This window comes from Oratosquilla oratoria, chromosome 43 (genome assembly GCF_046742065.1).
Source record: "Oratosquilla oratoria isolate Oo_2021 chromosome 43, ASM4674206v1, whole genome shotgun sequence".
NCBI classification, from domain to species: Eukaryota; Metazoa; Arthropoda; class Malacostraca; order Stomatopoda; family Squillidae; genus Oratosquilla; species Oratosquilla oratoria.
In genome coordinates, this window is record NC_134819.1 from 15,829,004 (window position 1) to 15,853,524 (window position 24,521).

General features: G+C 36.1%; 1 protein-coding gene and 1 pseudogene across 1 annotated transcript in view; one reads left to right on the forward strand and one right to left on the reverse strand.

Annotated features, from left to right (window-relative positions):
• The window catches only part of LOC143021995 (mRNA-capping enzyme-like), a 196,646-nt gene that overhangs the window by 100,296 nt on the left and 71,829 nt on the right, over positions 1-24,521 (reverse strand).
• On the forward strand, positions 15,210-16,116 carry LOC143021837 (zinc finger MYM-type protein 5-like; annotated as a pseudogene).

Sequence of the window (24,521 nt, forward strand, 5' to 3'; positions counted from 1 at the left end):
TATCTACCCTGTCATAAGCCTTTTCCAAATTCACAAGGGCCCAAAAAAATCATCCTTACCTTTTCCTAAAGCATATCTGCCTTAACACAAAAATCTGATCCACGCAACCCCTACCTGTCCTAAACCCACACTGTTCCTCACCAATTACTCCCTCTGTTGATCTCCTAATCCTCTCAATCAAGACCCTCCCAAAAGCTTTCCCAACTATACTTAATAAACTGATCACTCTCACACTACTACACCCACACAAGAATCCAAAGAGTAGCTACAAAAATGGCACCTGCACTTGCAAACCTATCATACGAGGAGAGATTGGCTAAACTGGAGTTACCGACACTGGAGCAAAGAAGAGAGAGAGGTGACCTATTGACCATCTACAGAATCATGAAAGGCACAGAGATACTTGATAGAGAGGACTTACTTTACTGGGACAAGAGAAACACAAGAGGACATGGAAAGAAAATAAAAAAACATAGCTATAGAAGAGAACTGAAGAAAAACAGTTTTCCACATAGAGTTTTGGACACTTGGAACAAACTGGATAATGAAATAGTACGAGCAAAAACCATTCATGAGTTTAAAAGCAAACTAGACACTGCGAGATACAATGGCGGGACACCACGAGCATAGCTCCCCTTCCCGCAAAATACAACTAGGTAAATAGACATAGATGGATTCACAGTGAAGATTGGAGCTCCGAAAAAGAAGGGAAATTTTTGTGGATCTCAATGTCTAGGAAGTACCTTTTTGTATCTATAGGGAAGGGGAAAGCTCGTGGTGTAGTGGGAAGGTGATGAAAAAGGAGAAGGGGGGGGGGTTACTGAGGGAAATGGAAAGAAATGAGGAAGGAGAGGGCTTGGTCAAGGCAGGCAGACGCCATGTCAACAAACGCGGCCCGGAGGATTTTGGAGATGAAGAAGGGATTAACAAAAATGTAAAGATTAGAAATATAGGTAAGAGCAGCACAATGGAAGGTATAGATAAAAATTCCCATGGATTTAATGAGGGGGGGGACCCCCCTCCCCCCGATTAGCAAGCCTAGAAGGAAAAATTGAGAAAATTGTCAAACATTGGGAGGATAGGTTTGGTCAACTCACACAGATCATGCAGAGTTGAAAAATTGGAAGAATTAGAGAAGGTGAACCAAAAACTAACTAAAGAAATAGAAGTATTAAAAAGACAGTTAAAAGAAGTAAAAGATGAGAATGAGGAATTAAAGAGGAATAATAAAGAGAATAAAGAGTCCATAGCAAAAGAAGCACAGGGTAAAGAAAAAAAAAAAAAAAAAAATCCAAGAGAACAACAAAATTACATTTAATGATATAGTGAAACAGCAGATGAAAGAACAAACTGAAGACAGTTATTAAAGTGATGAGACAGAAGGAGAATATAGTAAGAGACTTAGCAGATAAAAAGAAATGTATAATTATATTAGGGATGGAAGAGAAGTATAATCTAAATAGGACTACAAGAATTAAGGAGTAAAAAGAAAAAGGAAATAATATATAAGAAATACTTCAGGAAGATGAACCTGAAATAGGAAAACAAATTGAAGTAATGCATAGATTCGGGAAATATAGTACAGATAAGACCAGACCAATTAAGGTTAAATTCAAGTCACAAACGACAGCAGAGAATATCCTAGCAAAAACAGGGAAACTAGCAGACAGTGAACAATATAAAAAGGTATGGAAATAAGATAAATGAATTAAGAGGAAAGAGAGGAGTAGAAAACAAAAAGACAAGAAGCTAAGGAAAAAACGAGAATAGAACAGAGTCAGAAAAAGAGGAATTCTACTGGAGAGTAGTGAATATGAAAATGAGGAAATGGCACATAATAGAGAAAACAAAAGGGAAATCGAAAATACAATGGAAACAGCAGAAAATTAAGAGTATCTTACACAAATATAGATGGACTAATAACAGGATTGAATGAGCTGAATGATTATCTGAAGGAAAAAGAACCGGACATGATGGGAATTGTAGAGACAAAATTGAAAGGTCCACTACCACCCAACAGTGTAGGACATGGTGCATATAATTATTGGATTAGAAACAGAGATACAAAACAAGGGGGTGGAGTTATGTTCCTGACTATGAATGTGAGGAATGTCACACATGGAAAAAATAGAGTAGAGATGATTATGATGGAAGTGGAAGACAAAGATTGGAAGACCAGAAAGTTTGTAATAAATCATGTGCCTCCTAAAACAGCCTCATGGGAAGGGAGAGAACATAAAAGTATGTTAGAAGACACAAGGATAACATTAAATAAGATAATGGAAGATGGAGGAAGAATAGTTATAATGGGTGACTTTAATTGTAAAGAAGTCTGCTGGGAAGAGATGACAGTAAAGGGTGGAGACGACTCATGGGGAAATGTACTACTTGATATGATTATTGACCATACAATGACGCAATGGATTCAAGAGAACACTAGGTATAGAAATGAAGAACCATTGAGACTGGACCTAATAATCACATCAGAACCTGAAATAGTGGAAAAGATTGAATATAAGACACCAATAAGTAAAAGTGACCACATATTGGTTGAAATGGAACTAAATGAGGAAAAATACATAAAAAGAAATGAACAATATAGAAAAGGAAGATTGATGTATGAAAAAACAAATTTTGATAAAATAAGAGAATTCTTTCAAAAAGAAGACTGGGAAAGAATATACAAAGAGGAAACAACAGTGGAAGAGAAATGGAATATTTTGACAAGAATTTATAAAGGAGTGGAAAAGTATGTCCCAAGACAAAAGCAAGAAAAAGAATATGTAAAGTGCTGGTACAACAAAAGTTGTAGGGAGTTAAAAGACAAAAGAGATAAAGCTTGGACAAAAAGGAAAAAATACAAAAGACCTGAAAAATAGAAAATATATATTAGATATAGAAATGAATATGTACAAGTGTGCAGAGAAGAAAAAAGAAAATTTGAAAAAGATGTCATAGAAAAATGTAAAGATCAACCAAAATTATTTTACAGATTTGTAAATAACAAAGTGAAAAAACAAAAGATTTAGAGACACTACGAAAAGGAGGAGTTGAATACACAGAGGAAATAGATGTGGCAGAAATTATGAACAAGCATTTTAAATCAGTGTTTACAAGGGGGAACATACAACTTAGTGATATCGAATGGGAGGAGAAAGTCCCCCCTATGAAAGAAATAGAAGTAACAAGGAATGAAATAATGAAACACTTGAGTAATCTTGATGTCAGAGAATAGCATGGACCACATGAAATTGCAAACTGGATTTTGAGAGAATGCAGGAATGAACTGGCGGGCAAAATACATAGCCTAATAAACAGTTCATTGAAAGAAGGAAAAGTTACAAAAGATGGGAGAAGAGCAAATATAGTACCTATATATAAAGGGGGAAACAAAGAAGACCCTACAAACTATAGACCAATCTCTCTAACAAGCACAATAGCAAAAATTTGTGAATGTTCAAAAGTAGATGGGTAAGGCATCTAGAAAAAAACAACATACTAATTCCAAGGCAATTTGGATTCAGACAAGGACGATCATGCGTCACAAACTTAATATGGTTCTATTCAAGGCTAATAGATATAATACAAGAAAGAGATGGATGGGTTGATTGTGCATTTCTAGATCTGAAAAATGCTTTTGACAAGGTGCCACATAAGAAGTTGCTTAAGAGATTAGAAACTGAAGGAGGAATACAGGGCAAACCGCTGAAATGGATGGAAGACTTTTAGCAAGAAAGAAAAATGAGAGTGGTGATAAGACACAAACACTCTAATTGGAATGAAGTGATAAGTGATGTTCCACAAGGAACAGTTCTGGCCCCAATAATGTTTGCTATATATACAGTCACTATCCGAGTTATGACGTACGCGAGTTACGACCACCCGTACTTACGACCACATCTAGCAGATGCCTATTATGAGTTTACTGTACATGTCTGGCAGCACAGCGCGTAAGATAGTTGTGGCAACCAGCATCGCGTACGGCAGTTATGGCAGAGATGGAAAAGTTGCTATACACGTGGTTGGAAGATAATAGGCAAAGAAATGTGAGAGTGATGTTGCAAGCAGTGCAAAGTAAGGCTACAAGTTTATTTCACATGTTGAAAGAATGTGCAGGTGAAGAATATGCTTCATATGAGTTCATAGTGAGTGCTGGGTGGTTTTGCTGCTTTCGAGAGTGTTACCAGGTTCACCACGTGTTGTCGAAAGGTGAGGCTGCTAGCAGTGATGCGCCTGCAGCTAAGGCATTTGTGGAAGAGTTTGATAAATTATGGATGAAGGATATTTACGTACTTACGACCACGTCTAGCTGATGCCTATTATGAGTTTACTAATACGAATACACTATAATAAGTATTTTCTTTCTTTAACTTACCATATCATATTAACAACTAAGCAACTGAAAACAATACTGTATACAACTGTAGGAGAGAAGCCAAACGCAGAGTATGGGATCCAATGTATTTAACGTTTCGCCCACCAGGGCTTCTTCAGAAATAACATAGTGGACAAACATCTGACTCCTTATATAACCCGAGCTTGCGGGGAGAAACGAACATGAAACTGGTGTTAAAAAAAAAAAGTAGAGACTGAACAACTTCACACCAGGCTTAATGACCCCCTTATGGGTCGATAGCCTTAAAAAAGTCCACTATGTTATTTCGGGAGAAGCCCTGCTGGGCGCAACGTTAAATACATTGGATCCCATACTCTGCGTTTGGCTTCTCTCCTACAGCACTGTAGGAGAGAAGCCTACAGTGCTGTACCTATATCTCACACTTAGAATGGATTGAAATGGATGAGAAAAATAGATCTTAAAATTCACATATATTTAGAGTGCATACAACAATTGAAGAATTAAGAAAAAATTATTAATAGGAAACTACAATTTAAAAAACTTAAAAATGGTAAGCAAGGTTATGTTTAATACGTGTGTGTGTGTGTGTGTGTGTATATACATACAGTACCTGCATACGTATATATACTGAAATACAGTACAGTATTAAAAAAAAATAAAAAAATAAAAAATGAAAAAAAAAATAGAAAAAATTATAAAAATTAAACTAAAAAGCATTGATAAATAAACAGTAAACAGCTTGTATTTAATAGTATTCAATAGAAAAAGTTACTTAAAATGCAACAGACTGATATCATGTATCCTAGAGTAGAACCCTTGTGTCGGCCATTTTGAATGGGATCCGACTTATGACTGGTTGGTCGGAACCTATCTAGGTCGTAACTCGGATAGTGGCTGTATATATATATATCAATCAATCAAATCAACCCTCCTGAGTTCACTGCTGAACAAAGGTCTCCTTCATAGCATTCTATGATTCACATGACCGTGCCAACATCTGCCACGTAACTCCTGCAAACTTCTCAATCTTAACTCCCCACCTTCTGTCTGGTCTCCCTCTTCCACGCTTCCCATGTTCTAGCATCCACACAGTAACATACTTGCTCCATTGCTCATCAGTCTTTCACACTAACTTACCTGCCCAATTCCACTTCCTCTCTTTTACTGCCTCCACAATATCTTTCACTCTAGTCTGCTCTCTCACCCAGCTTGCTCTCTTTCAGTCTCTCAGCATTCTTCTCATCACTGATCTCTCCATTCTCCTTTGTACTGTCCTTAGTTTTGTTTCCATCACCTTCGTTAGTTTCCAAGTCACACCTGTTGATTATTGCTGGCAGAATGCATTGATTATAATCTCTTTACTTTGAACTTTCGTGTTGAACATTACTTTGGTTTTACTCTTATTCATTTTTAAACCTACTTTGAGACTTTCTTTGTTCAGATCACTCAGCATATCTTGCAAGTCCTCTGCCTTCTCTGAAATAAGAATAATGTCATCTGCAAATCTTAGGTGGTTCAAATATTTGCCATTAATCTTCAAACCTTTCTCTTTCCAATTTAACCTTCTGAAAATATCTTCCAAACAAGCTGTAGATCATTTTGGTGAAATGGTATCGCCTTGCCATACTCCTTTCCCGATCTTGATCTTTTCTGTATCTTTATGTGGTTGAATTATAGTGGAACCTTTCACATAAATCTTTTCTAAAACCCTTACAATCTGTTCATTTGTACCCTGCTTGCATAACCAGCTATTTGTTCTACAAGTCAAAGGCCTTCTCATAATCTACAAAAGCTAAACACAGAGGTATACAGTATTGTATTCAGTCGTTTTCTCGATTAGTTGATTCATCACCTGCAAATGGTCTAGAGTCAAATATCTGCTCCTAAACCCTGCCTATTCTCTTGGTTGGTTTCCACCTAAAACTTGACTTAGTCTATTTGTAAGGATCTTGGAGAATACTTTATATACATTTGACAACAAGCTAATCAGTCGATAGTTACTAAGGTCCTTCTGGTCTCCTTTTTTATGAAGCAAAATCACTATAGCCAGTGGCGTAGCTAGGCAGGGGGGGTCCACCCCTGGCAGCACTTTTAAGGGGGCGGCACTGTGGGGTCTGCTGTAGGCTATAAACCTGTATAGTGTATCGAAATAATAGTGGTTTTAATGTTGGGAAACTACTCACAGTTGAAGGACCTTTTCGACTTCAAGTAACTTAAACCTTGATATGTGTATTTAAGCAATTTTCTGACATAAAAGGTTTATTATCTGGTCCCTTATTTCTTTTTGTTTCACAATTATTTCTTCAATTGGGGGGGGATCTTTCTATCCTTCATCCCAATTTTGTGCATTTTCAATTGTGAATACAGATTTAAAATATGCGCGTATTTACCTAGTTGTATTTTACAGAAAGAGAGTTATGCTCGTAGTGACCCATTCTTGTATCTCTCCACATCCAGTTTATTCTTAAAATCTTGTATATCTTCGAAACTCTTAGGGAGGAAGGGGCCTTCCATGATAGAGCCGGATGGAGGAACATGCTGGAACCACTATCAGGCATAACACCTACTACTAGGAGCTGAAGTAAGAAGTTTTGGCACTCACTGATTCTCCATTTAGTTTGTTCCAGACTCATGTGGGAAGCTATTCTTTTTCAGGTCTCCTCTGTAAATGTACTTCTTTAGCTTTTTTCGTGTCCTTTTGCTTCTCTTCTGTCCCATTTTAATAAGTCGTCTCCATCGAGAATCTCCTTTCCTTTCATAATTCTGTAGATGGTCAACAAATCACCTCTTTCTCTTCTCTGTTCCAGTGTAGATAGATGTAACTTCTCCAATCTTTGTTTGATGTCAAATCTGATAGTGTAGGTACCATTTTTGTCGCTGCTCTTTGGATTCCTTATAATTTTCTTATGTTCTTTTTTGTGATAGGTGCCCATTGTTTTGCAGCATATTCTAGTTTAGGTCATATTAGTGTAACCACTATTTTCTTAACCCTTTCTTCATCCATGTAGTCGAGGGCCACTTTCATTGATCTTAATAAGTTAAAAGTCTCTCCAAATAATCTATTGACATGTTTATCAGGTGTCAAGTCACTTGAGATAATTATTAATAGGTCCCTTTCTGAATCAACTTTTTTTGACTTCCTTGTTTCCAATTTTATAATGACCCGATATTCTATTTTTGCATTTTCCAAATTCCATTATACTACAATGCTTAATGTTAAAGTTCACTTCACACCTCTGACTCCATTCCCATATTTTGTCCAGGTCTTCTTATAGCGATCTGCAATCTTTTTCTGTGCTTACTCTTTTGAGTAATTTGGAATCATCATTAAAGAAGTTCATGTAACACTCCACTCCCTTATCCATATCATTTATATACATGGCAAACATTAAAAGTCCCAATATAGAGCCTTGCAGGACATCACTTATCACATCTTCCCAGTTCAAATTTTTGTCTCCTAGTACCACTCCCATTTTTCTCCCAATTAAGAAATCCTTCATCCATTCCAGTAACTTACCTGGTATTCCTCCTATTATTTCAATTTTTCTTATTAATTTTCCATGTGGTACTTTGTCAAATGCCTTCTGCAAGTCCAAGAAGGCGTAATCTGCCCAGCCATTTCTTTCTTGTATTATCTCAATTAATCTCGAGCATATTAAGTTTATGATGCATGATCTTTCACTTCTAAAGCCAAATTGTTTAGGGTTTACTATTTTATTTTCTACCAAGTGTGTGGTCCATTTGTTTCTGATAACTTTTTCTTATATTTTTGCTACTGTGCTTGTAAGAGATATTGGTCTGAAGGTTGTAGGATCTTCTTTGTTTCCTCCTTTATATATTGGTACTAAGTTTGCATCTTTCCAATCTTGCAGTACCTTTCCTTCTTTGAATGAAAAGTCTATTATCTTGTATGGTTTGTCTGTCAGTTCATCTACACACTCTTTCAGTATCCAATCTGCAATTCCATCCAGTCCATGTGATTTCCTAACATCTAGGTTTTTTATTTGGTCTCTTATTTCTTTCTGTGTTACCTTTATTTCTTTCATTCTAGGGGATCTTTCTTGTTGTCCATCTTCCCAAATTTGTGAGCTCTCAATTGTAAAAACAGACCTGAAATGTCTGATCATAACTTCTGCCATTTCTGTGTTGTCTATATATTCTTTATCTCCTTCACGCAATTTTACAATTTTATGTTTATCCTTTAAATTGTCATTTACGTATCTATAAAAGAGTTTAGGTTGATCCTTACATTTGTCTATAATATATTTTTCATAATTTCTTTTTTTCTTTCCTGCATATATTCACATATTCATTCCTAAGTTTTATATATGTATGTCATTTAGATTTTTTTTTCTCTCTTTTCCATTTTTTCCAGGCTTTGTCTCTTCTGTCTTTAGCCTCACTGCACCTTTTGTTATGCCAACACTTTATATAAATCTTCTTCTTCTTTGGTATATATTTATCAATTCCTTCCTTGTACTTTCCTTTGAATATGTTCCCTTTGTCTTCCATCTTTGTTTCCTCTTTGAAGAATTTATCCCAGCTTGTATTTTGGACAATTTTTCTTGGTTTTACAAAATCCGTTTTGTTTTACTGTATTTTCCGGCGTATAGTGTGCGACTTTTTTCCGTTAGAAGGGCCTAAAAATGGAGGGTGCGCGTTATCTGGTGGTGTGCATTATCTACGGCCTACGATAAAAATTCTGCGGCTGTGTGTACCAGTAATGTTTTTCACAACGTGACGATGTTGGCCGTCACACTTCTCTGTGACATTCCATGAGAACAAGAAGAACAGCCATGGTGACATGAAAGAATACGCCAGCATGGGCTATATAAATATTTGGTATAGGTAGGTATCTATCGAATCTTATTTTTCATGTTTAAATAGGCCTAAACACCATGAAACATGATCAATATTCATGATATTTGCCCATGTTCACAGCATCCTAGTTTGAATTTTTATGTTTGCTTTGTTGCTTCACTTTAGGTATGGTACAAATTCCGTTGCGGCCGTTCATAAACTCGTGTCAAACACCTAACTACAACACCCTCTTTCGGGAGTTATATTAACTAACGTCACTTCGATGAGAGACTGTCCTATTTCACCACTGTCATTGCAGGTTCAAAGCTAAAACGAAACAGTCTGTAGTTTGTTTCAGTATTAAATAAAAAATGGTAAAGACGAATTATTTCCTCAAGATATGATATGAACATTTTCTGTAAAAATCCCGAAATTTTTCTGTATATTTTACTTTCAATAAACTTTTTTTAGATCATATTTCTTACAAACTATGCTACAAAGTAATAAGGGACCAACGCACAACATGAGTCATATACCGGTACATGTAGTTCCGACTTTGTCTTAGTTGTGTCCTGATTGATGCCTAAACTGACACTTAATTTAGTGACAAATCAACAGATTTCCCAGCGGTGGCTCTAGAGCCAATGGCAAATACTTCTCCATATAACCTTGTTCACATGATACTAAGTAATTTCGCCATTATTTCATTGGTTTATTTTTACTAACATTAATTAACGTAGTCTATGCAAATATTTGGGATCCGTAAAACAGCACTGGTACCAACATCATGAACGTTGGCCGTTTTAGCTCACCCGGAATATGCTAGATCAGGGCCGAGATTGACAGTTCTATTGCCAATCTAGCCTACACTAAACACCCTCTTGCGAGAGTTTGTTAAACTAAACGTCACTTCAGTAAAGACACTTATGAACCGAAACATAGTTTGTTGCTGCATGGCGATAAAAACTTGTACACGGTGATAAAAACTTGTAAGATGAATTATTCCCTCAGGATAGTAAATTACAATTTTTCTATAAAAATCCGAAATTTTTCATGTACATTTTGTATTCAATAAACTTTTCATGGCTCAAATTTCCCACAAAACAATGGACCAACGCAAGCAGGAGTCGCATACATGCAGTTCACGAGCTTTAGCCACCAGTGACTTTTCCTGGCATGCGCGTTATACGTCGGTGCGCGCTATCTGTGTACTGAGATAACGAAGTGCATGGGTGCCCATTATAACCCGATGTGCATTTTAAGCCGGAAAATACGGTACATTAATCTTCCTTCATGAGTAAAGGCAGCAATGACTGCAACAGCTCTGTAGGGAAGAGGCCAAACGCAGAGTATGGGAGTCCAATATATTTTACGTTTTGCCCAGCAGGGCTTCTTCAGAAATAACATCGATGAAAAACATTTTACTCCTTATATAGCCCGAGCCTTGCGGGGAGAAACAAACATTAAAATGGTGTACTCACAATTTGCGCAAATTGCTTGTTACTTGTAATTAAAATTGCCAATGGTTTGTTAATTGTAAAAAATCCACTATTCTGATTTATATTTTCTATGAGGGATATAAACGCCGATTCTAAACATCTACGTTTCATTGTATGGTTTTCATATTTTATAATCTTGGAATTATTCCAATCAGCATTGTGGCCGGTATCGAATCTATGTTTAACAATGGCATTATTCATATTGTATGTTTTCATATCATATTTATGTTCTAATACTCTCTTATCAATACCACGGAAACTTTCACCAATGTAAACCTTTTCACAACCTAGACATGGCACACAATAAATACCTGCTTGACGAATATTTTCCCTGCTCTTATTTCGGTTTTTAATGAGATTACCAACTGTTACTGAGCTGGTTTTAACAACCTTAACACCAGCCTTGTTTAATAATGGGGAAATATTGTCTGCAACTGAGGTATTAGGTAATATGATCTTCTTTGTATATTCTTCTTTTATTTTTCCAACTCTTTTGTGAATAATTCCAGCTTTCTTCTTGGCTTTTAGAATAAAATAAGGAGGGTATTTTAGTTCAGTAAAAGCGTTAAATTTTTTTTTATTAAATTCTTCATCCAAATACTCCTCTGAACATATTCTTAAGCCTCGAAGATAAAAACCTATGATAATTCCCATTTTGGTTTTCTTATCCGTAGCAGAGTAAAAATGTACATAATCATTATTATTTGTCTTTTTTCTAAAAACTTTAAACTTTACATTGTTTCCGTCTCTTATCAAAAGGGTATCAAGATAGGGCAACATGTCGTTAGTTTCATATTCTGCTGTAAACTTGATACTATCTTCTACAAGATTTAACTGATTTAAAATCCTACTCAAATCTAACCTACGAGGAGCTATTATAAGTACATCGTCGACGTATCTTAACCAAACTAAGTCTCTAGGGACAATGTTGCTAAAACTAGTATTTTCTAAATGTTCTAGAAACAAGTTCGCCAGCACTGGGCTTAGTGGTGAACCCATTGGTAAACCTGCTGTCTGTCTGTAATAATTATCATTAAAAGTAAAACAACAGTTTGAAATACAAAGGTTCACTAGTCTAATAAAATCACAAACAGGTACAGGCAACTCATCATGTTCAGACAATACATTGGTTAACACTTCGATGGCTTTTTTAGTTGGTACATTGGAAAATAACGACACTATATCAAAACTTGCCATCTGCTTATTTTTCATACTTATATTTTTAATCCTATTAAACCTGTCATTCCCAAAAGATACATAGAGGCCCTGAAAAAGCTGGCCTCAGATGACCACATATACATTTCGTCTGCAGACAAGGGTGGCGGCATAGTCATATTAGACAAATCAACATACAACACAAAAATGGAAAATTTGCTTAAGGACACAAATACATATGAAATGATTAGTGAGACTATTTACAAAAATAACATGAAGGAAGCAACTAAATGTGCTAGGAACACGCTTTCCAATGCTCCTGGAGGGAAAAGTATGTTACATCTTCTACCGAAAGTCCATTTCCCAGCATACATATATGGTCTTCCCAAACTACACAAACCAAACGTACCACTTCGTCCAATTGTTTCTGGTGTAGGTAGTTTACTACACCAACTAGCCAGAAAATTAGCCAAAACAATCTCTGGCAAAGTAGGCACCATTAGTGGTAAAAATCTTAAACATTCTGGTGATCTTATTAATAGGATTAAAAATATAAGTATGAAAAATAAGCAGATGGCAAGTTTTGATATAGTGTCGTTATTTTCCAATGTACCAACTAAAAAAGCCATCGAAGTGTTAACCAATGTATTGTCTGAACATGATGAGTTGCCTGTACCTGTTTGTGATTTTATTAGACTAGTGAACCTTTGTATTTCAAACTGTTGTTTTACTTTTAATGATAATTATTACAGACAGACAGCAGGTTTACCAATGGGTTCACCACTAAGCCCAGTGCTGGCGAACTTGTTTCTAGAACATTTAGAAAATACTAGTTTTAGCAACATTGTCCCTAGAGACTTAGTTTGGTTAAGATACGTCGACGATGTACTTATAATAGCTCCTCGTAGGTTAGATTTGAGTAGGATTTTAAATCAGTTAAATCTTGTAGAAGATAGTATCAAGTTTACAGCAGAATATGAAACTAACGACATGTTGCCCTATCTTGATACCCTTTTGATAAGAGACGGAAACAATGTAAAGTTTAAAGTTTTTAGAAAAAAGACAAATAATAATGATTATGTACATTTTTACTCTGCTACGGATAAGAAAACCAAAATGGGAATTATCATAGGTTTTTATCTTCGAGGCTTAAGAATATGTTCAGAGGAGTATTTGGATGAAGAATTTAATAAAAAAAAATTAACGCTTTTACTGAACTAGAATACCCTCCTTATTTTATTCTAAAAGCCAAGAAGAAAGCTGGAATTATTCACAAAAGAGTTGGAAAAATAAAAGAAGAATATACAAAGAAGATCATATTACCTAATACCTCAGTTGCAGACAATATTTCCCCATTATTAAACAAGGCTGGTGTTAAGGTTGTTAAAACCAGCTCAGTAACAGTTGGTAATCTCATTAAAAACCGAAATAAGAGCAGGGAAAATATTCGTCAAGCAGGTATTTATTGTGTGCCATGTCTAGGTTGTGAAAAGGTTTACATTGGTGAAAGTTTCCGTGGTATTGATAAGAGAGTATTAGAACATAAATATGATATGAAAACATACAATATGAATAATGCCATTGTTAAACATAGATTCGATACCGGCCACAATGCTGATTGGAATAATTCCAAGATTATAAAATATGAAAACTATAAAATTAAAAGTAGATGTATAGAATCGGTGTTTATATCCCTCATAGAAAATATAAATCAGAATAGTGGATTTTTTACAATTAACAAACCATTGGCAATTTTAATTACAAGTAACAAGCAATTTGCGCAAATTGTGAGTACACCATTTTAATGTTTGTTTCTCCCCGCAAGGCTCGGGCTATATAAGGAGTAAAATGTTTTTCATCGATGTTATTTCTGAAGAAGCCCTGCTGGGCGAAACGTAAAATATTGGACTCCCATACTCTGCGTTTGGCCTCTTCCCTAATCTTCCTTCACTATGTTTATCATACTTTCCTACATTGTTTTGTTCTTTTAATTCAAACTATTAGTATGGTCACTCTTTCCAATTGGTGTTTATACTCCATTTTGTTCACGATATCTGGTTCAGAAGTTAATATTGAGTCTAGTTTTGACAGTTCCTTATTGTTTCTATATCTAGTATTTTCTTTATCCCATTGTGTTAAGGTGTATTCAATGGTTATATCCAGTAGAATGTTGCTCCAAAGTTCATTTCTCCCTTTTACTATCATTTCTTCCCAGATTACTATGTTACCACCCTCTTTCAGTAACTCATTTAGCACATTCATTGTGTCTTCCAGTAATTTCGAATGATCGCTATCCGACCAAGCCTGTGTTTTTGGTGGTACATACACTGCTACAAATTTTTATTTCCAGTTTTAATCATAATTAATTCCACATTATCTTTGCCTTCCTTTATCTTTGTCACATTTAAACCCTTTTCAGTCAATATCATGACATCTCCTCTCTGCTTGTCTGTTCTATTTTTCGCCCAGTGGTTGTACAGATCTTGTCCCACTATACTTGTTGATGTGGATCCTTTCAGTTCTGTCTCCACAATTCCCATATTGTCAGGTTTCTCTTTCTAGATAGTCATTTAGTTAATTAATTCCAGAGATCATACCATCAATATTTGTGTACGCCACTTTTAGATTCATATTTTCTTCTCTTTTTTGGTTTGTTTCCATTTTATTTTTGTACCATTTTGTCAGTCTCGAGTCCAGCACTCTCTAGAATAACTTTTTTTTTCTGTTCTTTTTTCATTTCTATCATTGGCTTCAATTCTGAAAGCCTTGTCTTTCCCTTTTTCCTCATCACTCATTTCCTTTTTTAATCCATATCTGTTTGAATTTCTCGCTGATTGCTAATTTAACCGCTTTTGATAACACCTCCTCGGCTATCACTTGAGTTCTTAGTTTTATTTTCAGAGGTCTACTGTATATTGTTTTTCTTTTGAATATTTGCCTATCCTGTGAATTTCGTCAATTTCTTTATCAAAATTTTGCCCTTCGTCCTGTATTTCTTTCAAAATTTCCTCAGCTACAGGAGGTGCCAAGATAAGAGGGAGGGTGGAGGGGAGTGGAATGTATTTAGGGATGGAATGGGTAGGAATGGTTTTCATGCCTTTTTCTTTTTGACTACCTCCCTTGTAAGGGGAAAAAATCCTTTGGTATATGTATGTATTATGTATTTCCTTCTTCTCATCTCTTCTACATATGTTTTTCATGGATACCATGGACCACAATGCACTTACCTTTGTCATCTATATCTCTCACCCAATTTTCCTTTTCTTTAATTACTTTCATAACTATTTCTTTTGTATTTTCCTCCATCTGCTTTTGTACTGTTTCTCTAAAAGATATTTTTTTATTTTCCTGTTCTTGTTTCCATTTATTTTTTATTTCAATGAGGTCTGTTTCTTTAATTGACTCTTCTACCTCTCCGGTCACTACCTGTAATTGCTCTTTGACCTCCTTTTTCAGTTCTTCATTTTTATTTTTGTCCTCATTTTTCATGCATGTGTGTGTGTGTGTATATAAGAGATACAAAGATAGAGAGGATTTATTAAAAAAGAATGAAGGTGGACTACTGAAATACATCAGTTGTATAGAAACTAATACTACTGAAGCTGGAGAAGTCTACAAATCCAAATCACCGCCAAATTCAAGGGATTCAACTTCAAGTGATTCATCAACTTAAACTCCCTCAAGTGATGAAGAACATGAAGAAAATATTCCAGGACCAGCTGTGGACAGAGTGGACATAAAAGACATTGGCCTATGGCCAAGCAAGATGGCACACAGATCTTTCTGGTACATCAAGGCACATCTGTGGTTCAAAATCTAGATTCTGATTTTGGTCAAGTAATTCATCAAGGTGTGTCAACCAAAGGACAAACTAGAAAACTGACCCGGGAATATCTTTTTAAAATTCTGCCAAATGGTGAAGGAATGTTGAGATCATGGATGGTGTACTCCCCTTCCAAGGAAGCTCTTTACTGCTTTTGTTGCAAACTGTTTTCAGACAGAAATAACTCAAAATTTAATTCTGAGGACGGATTCAACATATGGTGGAAACTGAATCCTAGAATATCCGAGCACGAATCCAGTGTAGCTCATGTTTGGAATTTCACACAATGGAAGGAGTTGGAAATTAGGATTGCTCATGGAGCAACAATTGATAAAAAAGAACAAGAAGTTGTTGAAAGCCAAATGAAGAAGTGGAAGGAAATCCTTTCAAGATTGGTTGATATCATTAGATTCCTAACTACACTCAAACCTCGTTTATCTGGCCTTCACATATCCGGATTTCAGTTTATCCGGACGTTTTGAAGCAGCTGGGCAGCTAAATATTATTTTCGAAAATAATATTTAGCTGCCCGAAAAACTGCCACGTACGCAAGACAAACGATACCAAGTTACAGTAGTTTGAAATGTAAACACCAGATGGCATGTGGCGGGGTATATAAACGACGCTAGTTGCGGGGTGAAGGCCATACAGCACCTATTTACAGTACACTACTATACAATACTACGAATACACCTGTGTCATCATACCTAATAAAGTCATCAAACGAAAGCGAATTACTCTAACAGTGGGGCAAAAATTGGACTTATCAAGAAACTTGAGGAAGGAGCAAATGTAAGAAATGTGTGTGACAAATTTGGAGTGGCCAAACAGTGTCGGATATTAGAAAATCCAAGGCAAAGTTACTGAATTACTGTTCAAGTTTTGTGTGGACACATCAGCGGCAAAAAGTGGTAAAGGAGTGCCTAGAAAATACACTCGACTTGGAAAAGAGGCAGAATTAGATGCAACAGTATTCAAATGGTACATTCAGCAAGGTCAGTTGGTATGAACATTTGAGGTATGGAAATTCTTATGGCTGCCAGGAAATTTGCGCAGAAAATGGATTTAAAGGACTTTAAAGGAAGTGATGGCTGGTTGTGGCATTTCTGCAATTGGCACCACTTTTTAATGCAACATTAAGGGGTGAAGCAGGAGATGCCGACATGACAGACGTAGAACCATTTCCAAAGAAGCTAGACAAATTAATAATAGAGGAACAGTTGAGCCTTTCACAAGTATATAATGGTGACAAGACAGGGTTTTACTGGCGTTCTATGCCCAAGAACAGTCAATTAAGAAAAATAGAAGAAAGTGTTAGAGGAAAGAAATCAAGTAAGGTGCATCCATCTGTGTTGTGTGTGGCAAACGCGAGTGGTAAACACTGTCTCAAACCAATGTGTTATGTTCCACTATGAAAGAGGTTTTAACAAACAAGAAAGAACAAGTGCAAATTCATTCTCATTGGAAAGAGAATGTACGTACAAGTGTAAATATCTTTAAATAGCTTCTTTGAACACATCCAAGATATGATAATATATGTAAACCCTCCTTTCACTCATTCAAATCAATTTGACATGTTTCCCACTAGCAACTTGACAAATTATCATATCTTAATATTTCTCTTGCAATTATGTACGCCAAACCCCACTGTCACGACTTTAACCTAAGGTACATGGAAATAACTCAAAAGGTCAGGGAGGCAATGTAATCAATACTAACCATCACCAACCATGCACAGGAATGAACGAATTAAACGATTACCTGGCCTTAGAAAAACCAGACATAATGGGAATAGTGGAAACTAAATTAAAGCATAACCTAACTCCCTATACTGTGGGACAAGGTTTATACAACTGTTGGACAAAGAATAGAAGGGACAAACAGGGTGGAGTTCTAATTTTGACCAAGAAAGATTTGAATGTGAAAAAAATAACTGAAGAGAAAAATAATGTAGAATCAATTATGATACAAGTATGAATTAAACATATGAAGAGCAGAAAATTTGTAGTGGAGTATGTGCTGGGGGCCCCCAAAACACAAGCCTGGTCAGAAATTGATCATTTCAAATTATTAGAAGATACAAAATACGAATTAACTGAAATACTGAAAAACAGAGGGAATACAGTAATTATGGGTGACTTTAATTCAAAGGAAATATTTTGGGAAGAGATGACAGTGAAGGGGGGGAGGAACTCTGGGGTAATGTCCTTCTTGACTTGACCAATGAGTACACAATGACCCAGTGGATAAGAGAAAATACTAGATATAGAGGTAATGAAGAACCCTCAACATTGGACTTGATACAACAGAGCCCGAGATTGTCGAAATTTTTTATTACAAAACCCCGATAGGAAAGAGTGACCATGTACTATTAGAAATGGAATTGAAAGAGCAAATGGATCAAAGCAAAAACGATAAACATAGAATAGGAAGACTAATGTATAACAAAAACTCTGAGAAACTTAAAACATTCTTCTGCAATGCAAATTGGGATAAATTCCTGAACGAAGAAACAGGAATAAAAGAAAAATAGTACTAAAAGAAATTTTTAATGAAGGAGTGAATAAATATGTACCACAACAAAAAATAGAAAGAACATACCGTATATACTCGTCTATAGGTCGATCTCGTGTAAAGGTCGACCCCCCATTTTTGGCCAAAAAATCTGGAATTTTCCATATACCTCATGTACAGGTCGAGTGGCTTGTTTTTGTTTTGGTGCTGTGAGCATTCCACTGTCTTAATGCTTTGAAGTGGCATGGCTTGACTGCTATAGCAATTGATTATTATGGTTTTTTCACTTCATTAATTCTGATGTATTTTAGTTTATGTTTTTTTCAAGCTCACTGATTTTAATATTTAATAAGTTTCACTGAAGTTGTCATTTCAGCGGAGTGAAAAACTTGATACTAAAATTTTTTTTTAATGGAGTGAATAAATATGTACCACAACAAAAAATAGAAAGAACATACCGTATATACTCGTCTATAGGTCGATCTCGTGTAAAGGTCGACCCCCCCATTTTTGGCCAAAAAATCTGGAATTTTCCATATACCTCATCTACAGGTCGAGTGGCTTGTTTTTGTTTTGGTGCTGTGAGCATTCCACTGTCTTAATGCTTTGAAGTGGTATGGCTTGCCTGCTATAGCAATTGATTATTATGGTTTTTTCACTTCATTAATTCTGATGTATTTTGGTTTTATGTGTTTTTCAAGCTCACTGATTTTAATATTTAATAAGTTTCACTGAAGTTGTCATTTCAGCGGAGTGAAAAACTTGATACTAAAAATTTTTTTTAATGAAGGAGTGAATAAATATGTACCACAACAAAAAATAGAAAGAACATACCGTATATACTCGTCTATAGGTCAATCTTGTGTAAAGGTCGACCCCCCATTTTTGGCCAAAAAATCTGGAATTTTCCATATACCTCATGTACAGGTCGAGTGGCTTGTTTTTGTTTTGGTGCTGTGAGCATTCCACTGTCTTAACCACTTCACTCCGGACTTAAATCTCGCGGGCAGCAGCCAATGCCAGCCGTACGACGTGTCGTAGTAATACTCGCATCATAAAATATAGTCACCGCTTATATTGATCGTTCTCTCTTTCACCCGCAAATTTTGAAAACCACAGAGAATGGGATTCAAGGCACATTTGGGAGAATGTAAAAACACATGGGCGACTACAATAAATATAATCAAGACGCCGATATGGCAGCGTCGCGAATCCACTTGCTCCTCATGACGCCTCCGTAGGCGGCACCGTATGGAAGGGGTTAATGCTTTGAAGTGGCATGGCTTGCCTGGTATAGCAATTGATTATTATGGTTTTTTCACTTCATTAATTCTGATGTATTTTGGTTTTATGTGTTTTTCAAGCTCACTGATTTTAATATTTAATAAGTTTCACTAAAGTTGTCATTTCAGCGGAGTGAAAAACTTGAACAGATTACCAAGTAATGTACAGTATACGGAATAAACTGGCTAGGCGTGTTTCGTTAGAAACAATTTTAACAAACAGTGTCTCAGAGTAGTCTTGTAATCTCAACTGTGCGGATGATCCGGCTAATGATAATGTGGAGGAAGATGATGTTGATGTTCCTATGGCTGATGAAGTTGATCTGTATGACGATACTCTACACAGAAGTGAGTGGGAGGAGCTGCTTGGTGGTGAAGATGACGACAGCAAGGAAAACGATTTTGGTGGATTTTAGTTAAAAGATTTAGGATTATACCATGTGTCACTGTAACAGTAACAAGCTGGCAATACTGAACAGTTTGTTTTCGTGATGGTGAGATCCATGCATTGTTTTGGTAATGGTAATAATAATATATACCATATAGAAAGCTAAATTTTGGTAAATTTTTTGTTTCGACCATGGGCGCAATATAGCAATAGAAAATTAATTATTAATTTTGTAAATTATAATGTATCAACGTAATATGCAATTTTGTGAGAAATAAAAAACAAAAAAGGTGCTAAAATAGATTTCGTAAGTAATGAAGTCTTGTTGGATGAATGGTATGCCATGTTTGTTTTGATAAATGCTGACGTCGAAGAAATGAAAGGATGATAAATTCGTCTAACCTAAATTAACCAACCTAACCTAACCTGTGTTTAATAAATCATTACCTGCAAATTAAATGTCATCCGGCTCGTCCTCGTTGTCGTCGTTGTGAGCGATGTTGTTGGGCTTTTCAACCACTCTCTCAACTTGCGGGGTATACAAAGTTCTTGCAGCTTGAAGAAATGTATGTATCTCTGCTCCATAACATTCCTTCAAGAAAATGTACCTGGCGAGGTACTGTCGGAAGTACCGAGGCCATCAATTGACAGAGGACAAGATGGAGTCCCAATCCTATGCTACCGACTTCGTTCATTAGCATTTGCTTGTAGCAAGGTATTTTTTATTTTCATTTCCGCCCACAAAATTGCATATTACGTTGATACATTTTAATTTACAAAATTAATAATTAATTTTCTATTGCTATATTGCGCCCATGGTCGAAACTAAAAAAAATACCTAAATTTGAGAATATCACAGCATTTTATTATTTTTTAAACAACTATGGGTACTATAATAGTATACATGATATAATAAGCTCCCCTGTGCTAAGAATTTTAACAAACAGGTAAAACCACAGTATGGGGTTACCGTTTCTAGAAGGAATTTCACATGTTTTGGTACGTACCATGTATTTTATGTCCCCATTGTTTACTGGTAGTAACTAGTAGGTAAATATTTTGAATTCTGAACCTAAAGAAAAGGTAAAGAGTTCTTCCTAGCCTTTCTTGTCATGTCTGGATTTCAACCTAACAAGATTATTACTTGGGTATAGGTTGACCCCTAGGTTTTGGCCTAAAAAAAATTCCTTAAGATTTCGACCTATAGACGAGTATATACGGTACATAAAAAGCTGGTACAACAAAAATTAAAATGAAGCTAAGGACAAAAGAGACAAAGCTGGAAAAAAATGGAAAAGAGACAAGAAACCAAACAAATGGCAAACATACATCAAACTGAGAAATTAATATGTAAAAGTACGCAGAGATGAAAAGAGAACTACAAAAAAAGGATAATAGATAAATGCAAGGAAGAACCCAAACTATTTTACAAGTATGTAAATGGAAAACTAAAAAACAAACAAGAAATAGAAAAATTGCGCCAGGGCAAAAATGAATATATAGAGGAACTAGAAATGGCAGAAATTATGAACAACCACTTCAAATCAGTGTTCACATTAGAAGGTTCACCTGACTGTGAAGAAATTGTGAGAGAATTATCCCCCGCAATGAAAGAAATAATTATAACACAAAAAGAAGTGAGCGACCAAATTAAAACCCTTGTTAGAAAATCACATGGCCCAGACAGAATTGCAAACTGGATACTGAAAGAATGTATGGAAGAATTAACTGACAAAATATACATTATAATCAAAGTACAGACGCTCCTCAACTTATGTTTTAGTTACGTTCCGAACGGCCGAACGTAAGTTGAAAATTAACGTAAGTTGTTACTGTACTATACATCAGTAAATTCTATTACCGTATCTTATAAAACACCCCTAAATCATTAATTAAACACATAACATTGTAAAATAATAACATTAATTTCAAATAGATTAAATTCAAGCAACATAAATTGAGATGGTGGAGGAGGAGGGGGAGGAGGAGGAGGGGGAGGAGGAGGAGGGGGAGGAGGAGGAGGGGGAGGAGGAGGAGGGGGAGGAGGAGGAGGCAAGGCATTTTCAGTTTGTCGTCTGCGCAATGTAAACAATGGACGCAGCATCATGCGCAAGTATCGTTTGAACTACAGAGAGCGCGGTAAACTAAAAAATTCACTCAAAAAAAAAATAATTTCAATTTTTTTTTTTACCGTCAGTTCAAACGTAAAATCGAAAAAACATAAAACGAATGAACGTAAGTAGAGGAGCGTCTGTATCACTTAAAGAAGGAAAAGTGCCACTGGACTGGAAAAAGGCAAACATTGTACCAATCTATAAGGGAGGTAATAAAGAAGACCCATCTCATTACAGACTGGTATCACTGACAAGCACAATAGCAAAAATTTGTGAACGTATTGTCAAAAATAGATGGGTAAAGCACCTGGAAGAAAAAACTATACTAAATCCAAATTAATTTGGATTCAAACAAGGGAGATCATGTTCACTATAAACCCACTATCAGAGAAATAATAATGGAAGTACAGGGAAACTGTATATTTCGACTACTATCTGTAGTCCTCTTCAGCAGAATGCTTACAAGAAGTTAAGGTATAAATATATATGATGTAGTGAGGGGTACATAAAAGGGGATGGGGAAAGTGGGGGGACTCAGGTTACATGCCCTTGAAATGGTTGGGTCAAGAAAGGACAGTTGGTGGTATTTTGTCCGACTGTCCTTCCTTGACCCAACCATTTCAAGGGCATGTAACCTGAGTCCCCCCACTTTCCCCATCCCCTTTTATGTACCCCTCACTACCTCATATATACTTGTACCTTAACTTCTTGTAAGCATTCTGCTGAAGAGGACTACAGATAGTAGTCGAAATATACAGTCTCCCTGTACTTTCGATTTATTTCTCTGATAGTGGGTTTATAGTGAGCATTTACAAATGTGTTATAACATACCAATTTCCAAGGGAGATCATGTACAACAAATTTGATCTGCTTCTACTCAAGATTAATAGACATAATACAAGAGAGAGATGGGTGGGCAGGATGTGCCTTTCTCGACCTACAAAAGGTATTCGACAAGGTACCACATAAAAAAATTATAAAGAAGATAGAGTCAAAAGGTGGCATCAAAGGAAAATTAGTGGAATGGATGAAAGACTTCCTGATTGGGAGGAAAATGAGAGTTGTAATTAGAGAAAAATTCTCAAACTGGGAAGAAGTGAAAAGCGGTGTCCCACAGGGATCAGTACTGGCCCTGATCATGTTTGCATATACATTGATGACATGGATGAAGGTGTATAGTGTTATATAAATTTCTTTGCAGATGATGCAAAGATACTAAAGAAGGTAAAAACAGCGGAAGACTGCAACTCATTGCAACAAGATTTGGACAAGATCTGGAATTGGACCCAAAGTGGGAAGTAAAATTCAATATATAGAAATGTAGTATAATGGAGTTTGGAAAGAGTAAAAACAGAATATCAAAAGATTACAAAATTGGTGATGAAAAGGTGAAAAAAGTAAACTCGGAGAAAGGTCTTGGAGTGATGATTGGCAAGGACATGCCACCAGATGAGTATATTAACAAAATATTTGGAGAAACCTACAATTCATTGAGATCAATCAAAGTTGGATTTGCCTATTTGGACGAAAAAATGATAAAGAAAATCCTAACTACACTAATAAGACCAAAACTCGAGTACACAGCAGCACTCTGGACACCCAGTACCAAAAAGAACATTAAAAAACTAGAAAGGCTACAAAAAGCAACAACCAAACTAGCACCAACTCTTTCTGAACTAACATATGAGTAAAGACTGTCCAAATTAGAACTACCAACTTTGGAACAGAGAAGAGAAAGAGGTGACCTGCTGACTATTTACAGAATAATGAAAGGAATGGAAATTTTAGATAGGGATGACTTGTTAATATGGGACAACAGTAAAATAAGAGGACACGAAAAGAAAACTACAAAAAGATAGTTACAGAAGAAATTTAAAAAGGAACAGCTTCCCACACTGAGTGATAGATACATGGAACAAATTAGACAACGAAACAGTGTGTGCAAACACTATACAAGATTTTAAGAAAAAACTTGATGTTGAGAGATACAAAGATGGGTCACCACGTGTATAGCTCCCTTCCCATATAATACAACTAGGTAAATACATGATCCCCAGACATGCGACACGGTACTCATCTTGAGAAAGACCTGTAATCTTGCAAATATCATCACTTTCCCAATCAAAAACATCTGACCAAACACTTGACTAAATGCAAAATAAGACAACAGGATGTCCCAGTGTCACCACACAAGATGCCTAATGTCACCAGACAGACCCACTGAACCCTTTCTTATACCAACCCCAATTACATTTCCATAACTTAAAGCATACACATCATGTCTAACCACACCAACCATACGACTAACCCCTATATACAGAACTAACACTTGTGCCAATAATTATTAACTAACTCGTCCCACATATGACAACCTACTAACCCCCTTTATTATCAAAAGGCTATGCTGCCGTGAGCAGCAGAGCTGGCCAGGTCGCTAGTCTGCCAGACAGATCTGCTCAGGTTACGCACCTGGCAGAGGGCAGACATCTGCCTAGGGCAGTGTCGAGGTCAAGGCCTGGCACTTAGAGTATTTGGTCAAAGGACCTATTTGTAATCTTTGCAAACCCAGACCATATTATTGATAAATA